This window comes from Solanum stenotomum, chromosome 1, assembly GCF_019186545.1.
Source record: "Solanum stenotomum isolate F172 chromosome 1, ASM1918654v1, whole genome shotgun sequence".
Taxonomy (NCBI): domain Eukaryota; kingdom Viridiplantae; phylum Streptophyta; class Magnoliopsida; order Solanales; family Solanaceae; genus Solanum; species Solanum stenotomum.
Window position 1 is genome coordinate 96,607,747 of NC_064282.1, and position 5,537 is coordinate 96,613,283.

Consider the following 5,537-nt stretch of genomic DNA (forward strand, 5'->3'; position numbering starts at 1 on the left):
TGACCATATATTTCTCCAGAATCACCAACAAACTGAAGTGAAATCAAATCTTAAATTAATCAAACAACAAAGTATACAAGAAACATGATGATTTTCGATCGAATTTAAAGGAATGATGAAAAAGAAGAAGCAGAGAGAGAGCAATTCGAGAATAAAAAGAGTGTAGAGAGTACCACATTGATAAAACACGAGTAAATACTAACTTTGTCCCAATATAAAAGTGAAGCACAGATATGCAAAAAAATCACGCAGCCACGCAGTGAGCACAAAGCGAACTATTCTTTCGCCTTTTACTAAAGAATACCGTGTGAGCGCTGCAATTAGTGGCATACGCCAATTTTTGGAGGGATTCTCTTCTTTAGAGGACCCCAACAATACTAGTTTTAATTTTTTTTTAATGTTTGTCTCATAATATAATTCATAGTATTTTTATATGAGCAAAATTTGAGCTGCATTACAAAAAGTTTAAGTTCAAACTGCTTCTACTAAGGTACTTAGTTTGTACTTGTTTATTTTGGTTTTGTCCGTTGTAGAATTAGTCGAAGTGCACATAACCAAAGGCATTATGAGACGGTTGTATGAGAAGACGAATAAAAGGAAATAACATTATGGAAGTGTTCGGTACAAATGAAGAATGTTTTTCATGAAAAATATTTTCGTCCAGGAACACACCCTATAAGTTGAGCAACTTTTGCAGTAAGCATAGATTTTTGTTAACATCAGTTTCCACACAACACCTTTAATCTCAGTACAACTCGACACTTGACTTTGTCACTAAAATTGGATTATATAATTTACTCAATACTATTTCTTTTATGACAAGGGAAATCCATAGTCGTTATCTTTTGGGTGTACACAGGGTAAACCCCCCGCTCCTATGAAACCTGCACTAGGCAATCCCGGTGCAACGCGCTTGACCTAGAAGGCAAACCCCTTGCTTTCACTGGCAAGGGGGTTCGAACTTGAGACCTCCAACATGAAAGTCCCAAGCCCAAACTACTGGGTCATCCCGAAGGGTATGATTTATCCAATACTGAAATTCATAAGGGCTTTTTAATCTTATTTTAATTTAAATTTTCCCATGAGTATGGTAAAGATTTGTGTTGTTGTCTATCTGGTTTGCTATTATATGAAAAAAAATAAAATAAAAAGATGAAGGGCAATATATCCCTCATCGGTTGACACAAAGAAAAACAAGTACTAAGTTGGGTATAAAATAATAGGAAGCAGCAACAAGAAACATACTTACCTGGACGGGGTCAATGGGCGATCAGTAAGACCTATGGCCCAGGTTTGTGACCTTCATTGCACTTTGGAGGGGTGCCTACCTAAGGTCGGCCCAAGTGGTCGAGCCTACGTCATAATTTGTTGCAGTGGGGGTTTGCGTTCGCGCAGCCCCTACCAATTTTTAAGCAAAATTTTCTTATTATTGTTTTGTGTTTTCTTTATAGGCCAGCCATTTGGCTGATTTATATATTATCTTAGTACTTTTATGTTATAGTTGTATATAATTGTATACTAAACTATTTACATGGACAAAAAAAAGATGAGAAATTTTCTCGAGCTACGTAACTAACGAGTCTACCGAATAATATCAGAACATATTAAGAGTATCTTCGGATTGCTTTAGCCCAATAACATACTGATACTTCCGTCAATGATTTTATAGATTCTTCTAAGGAGTGATAAAATCTTAGCACTGAGATACAATGTTCCATACGTTACTCGATCCCCATTATAAAACTATATTTTTTGGACTGCATAAAAAAAGAAGGTGACTTGTGCATTTGGAGGATCCAACACGGGTCCAGTGCAACAACATTTCTGGAGAGTCCAAACAACGTAGATTAAAGTAAACCATAGAAGATGAAATTTAAACGAATGCAGCCGTTTTTTTCTTTTCCAATACCACATTGATAAAACGCGAAGCAAATACTAACTTTGTCCCAATATAAAATTGCAGCACAAATTAGTTAAAGAACTTATGCAGCCACGCAGTGAGCACAAAGCGAACTATTCTTTCGCCTTTTACTAAAGAANNTAGATTCTTCTAAGGAGTGATAAAATCTTAGCACTGAGATACAATGTTCCATACGTTACTCGATCCCCATTATAAAACTATATTTTTCGGACTGCATAAAAAAAGAAGGTGACTTGTGCATTTGGAGGATCCAACACGGGTCCAGTGCAACAACATTTCTGGAGAGTCCAAACAACGTAGATTAAAGTAAACCATAGAAGATGAAATTTAAACGAATGCAGCCGTTTTTTTCTTTTCCAATACCACATTGATAAAACACGAAGCAAATACTAACTTTGTCCCAATATAAAATTGCAGCACAAATTAGTTGAAGAACTCACGCAGCCACGCAGTGAGCACAAAGCGAACTATTCTTTCGCCTTTTACTAAAGAATACCGTGTGCGCGCTGCAATCAGTGGCATACGCCAATTTTTGAAGGGATTCTCTTCTTTAGAGGACCCCAACAATGCTAGTTTTAACCTTTTCTTTGTGAAGGGTAGATAAAAGTTTGCGTAGTTACTAAGTGAATGAGACTTTTTCAATTTCGAGATTTCTGATTAAGGGTGGAGGAATATATATTTTTTTCATCCAGAAAGACAGACAAGAGGGAAATGATATAGAGGAGCAAATTCTAGTTGTGAAACAAAAAAATGCAAACAGAGTTCTCAATTATTTTTTGAACACATGCAATAAATCTCTCAACACAGAGAATTTAGACTAAAGCTACTGCTTGGCCGAACCCGTAAGCTACACATTGACTCTAATCGAGCATAGAATTAGTTGAAGTGCACACAAATGTGTCAAGACACCACGGTAATAGCAAGAAAAAAAACCCCGAAAAGGATGAATAGCAGATTGCCCAGTGCACATTTTAAGTTTGTGACCTTCATTGCACTTTGGAGGGGTGCCTACCTAAGGTCGAGCCTACATCATAATTTGTTGCAGAGGGGGCCTGTGTTCGCGCGGCCCCTGCCTAATTCTTAAGCAATTTTTTTCTTGTAATGAGCTGATGAAATTTGATCTTTAAACTTTTGTAAATACAGAATCTGTAAAATTATATATTTCTATGTGTTAAGGATGAACCACTTTATAAGTAACATTTTTCATTCATATAATCTGTTAAGTTGGACCATGAAAACCAGTAAACATATAATTATGAGAAATTTGTAAATACATAATTTTCACTATTTACATGAAAATTATGAGAAATTTGCCTGAGCTGCGGAACTAAAGAGTCTATCAAGAGCATCATCCTTCACTATACACTTACAAAAACACAACCTGCATTCAAGTTCAGCTATTCAAGATGCTCAGTTCGCGACATTTTATCCATCATCTTGTGAATTTATATCTCCTTATAATCATATCTTAAATTAGTCGATCGAGAAAGTATAAAACAAGACAGCTTAAGTAGTTTCTATTTGAAAAACATGTTAGATTTTCAATCATAAAGTTACTGAAAAAGAAGCAGAAAACAATATTATAAAGGAGTGAGTGAGGTGAGTACCACATTGATAAACAACGATTAAATACTAACTTTGTCCCAATATAAAATTACAGCACAGATATGCACTAAAACTCACGCAGCCACGCAGTGAGCACAAAGCGAACTATTCTTTCGCCTTTTACTAAAGAATACCGTGTGCGCGCTGCAATTAGTGGCATACACTCATTTTTAGAGGGATTCTCTTCTTTAGAGTACCCCAACAATTCTAGTTTTAACCTTTCCTACATGTGTTCTTATATATAGTGGTAACTTTTTTGATATTTTGATATTATAATATAGTGACACTCTTTACGATGGGTAGATAAAAACTTGTGTATTTCGAGATTTCTGATCAAGGGTAGAGGAATATATATTTTATCTTCTGTAAGGACTGACAATAGGGGAATGCAATAAACCTCTCAACACATAGAGAATTTAGACTAAAGCTACTGTGTTTGGCTGAACCCGTATGCTACACATTGACTTTGCCCGAGCATAGAATTAGTTGAAATGCACACAAATGTCTCAAGACACCACGGTAAAAACAAGAAAAAAAACGGAAAGGACGATATCAGATTGCCCAGTGCACATTTTAAGTTAACATCATATGGTACCTCATAGAATTAGTCAAAGTGCACACAGGTCAAAGACATCACGGTTGTATGAAGAGTAAAATGAAAAGAACAAATAAAATTATGGAGCTGTTCGGTCAGAAGAAAAAATACTTTTCATGAAAAATGTTTTCCTCTGTACCAAAAACACCCTATAAGTTGAGAAACTTTTGCAGCAAAGTTTGATTTTCCCAAGAGTATGATAAAGATTTGTTTGATATTAAATGAAACAAAAAATAATACTAATAAAAAGATGAAGGGGCAATATATCCCTCATCGGTTAATACAAAGGAAAACAAGTATTAAGAAGGCTATAAAAGAATAGGAAGGAGCAACAAGAAACATACTTACCTGGACGGGGTCAATGGGCAATCAATAAGACCCATGGCCTAGGTTTGTGACCTCCATTGCACTTTGGAGGGGTGCCTACCTAAGGTCGACCCAAGTGGTCGAGCCTACGTCATAATTTGTTGCTGTGGGGGCCTGCGTTCGCGCGGCCCCTACCCAATTCTTAACCCAATTTTTCTTGTTTTTGATGGTTTATTCAGTCCAAAGCATCCTATGCCACATTTTCATCGATCACCTTGTGAGCATATATTTCTTATATTAGAACCACAACAATTCTAATTTCAATTGTTTTCACCACATGTTTCTTATTTATGCACTACACGTTTCTTATAGTTATGATTTTTAGTATTTTGTATGTTGTATGAGCTAAATTCAAGTTGCAATATTTACCTTGATATGGTTAATGGGCGATCAATATGGCTCACGACGTAGGTTGGTGACCTAAATTGCACTTTGGAGTGATGGATGTCTATTTAATGTCACACTTTGGAGTGGCATCTAACGTTGGTCAAGCCTATATCATAATCTGTCTTTGGTGACCTCTATTGCACTTTGGACGGGTCGAGCCTATATCATAATTTGTCTTTGGGTGACATCTATTGCACTTTGGACGGGTGGATGTCCATCTAAGGTCGGTCCAAGTGGTCGAGCCTATATCATAATTTGTGGCAGTGGGAGCCGTATCCTAATTCATAATCAAAATTTCATTGTTTTTGGTTACTTTTAACTCTCTCGTTGTTTCATTTTGAACCAATTGTTTAGAGTAGTAAATGATTTATCTTTTTATTTCTACTCTTACTTATGAATCTTCCATACCTTGGTTTCAAGATCCCCTTTTGTGAAAACAAACTTCTATTTTGTCTATAAGGTTGAACAATATATATACAACCACACATTAGAACAAAGTGTAATGTTATCATAAAGTGTAATTTTCATTTGCACAATTTTCAAAAAGAGTGACAAAATCTAAATGAAAGCCTACAAATGGACATTTGATGGCGAGTGTCCGCGCCATCAAGAGAACATCTTTCCACTTGTTAGAAACCGGTGAATCCGCGCCTTTTGGCTGGC

At 36.1% G+C, this 5,537-nt stretch overlaps 5 non-coding genes and 2 pseudogenes across 5 annotated transcripts; all 7 read left to right on the top strand.

Annotated features, from left to right (window-relative positions):
• The first annotated feature begins 250 nt into the window (after positions 1–250).
• On the top strand, positions 251–367 carry LOC125853967 (U5 spliceosomal RNA). Its single transcript, XR_007445268.1, has one exon. It is a non-coding gene; the product is annotated as a U5 spliceosomal RNA (small nuclear RNA).
• An 874-nt stretch (positions 368–1,241) lies between these two features.
• On the top strand, positions 1,242–1,402 carry LOC125853934 (U1 spliceosomal RNA). Its single transcript, XR_007445241.1, has one exon. It is a non-coding gene; the product is annotated as a U1 spliceosomal RNA (small nuclear RNA).
• A 961-nt stretch (positions 1,403–2,363) lies between these two features.
• On the top strand, positions 2,364–2,480 carry LOC125853964 (U5 spliceosomal RNA). Its single transcript, XR_007445265.1, has one exon. It is a non-coding gene; the product is annotated as a U5 spliceosomal RNA (small nuclear RNA).
• Positions 2,481–2,852: 372 nt separating this feature from the next.
• On the top strand, positions 2,853–2,994 carry LOC125853952 (U1 spliceosomal RNA; annotated as a pseudogene).
• Positions 2,995–3,606: 612 nt separating this feature from the next.
• LOC125853965 (U5 spliceosomal RNA) lies at positions 3,607–3,723 on the top strand. Its single transcript, XR_007445266.1, has one exon. It is a non-coding gene; the product is annotated as a U5 spliceosomal RNA (small nuclear RNA).
• A 738-nt stretch (positions 3,724–4,461) lies between these two features.
• Positions 4,462–4,622, top strand: LOC125853932 (U1 spliceosomal RNA). Its single transcript, XR_007445239.1, has one exon. It is a non-coding gene; the product is annotated as a U1 spliceosomal RNA (small nuclear RNA).
• Positions 4,623–4,848: 226 nt separating this feature from the next.
• LOC125853953 (U1 spliceosomal RNA) lies at positions 4,849–5,020 on the top strand (annotated as a pseudogene).
• The last annotated feature ends 517 nt before the right edge of the window (positions 5,021–5,537 follow it).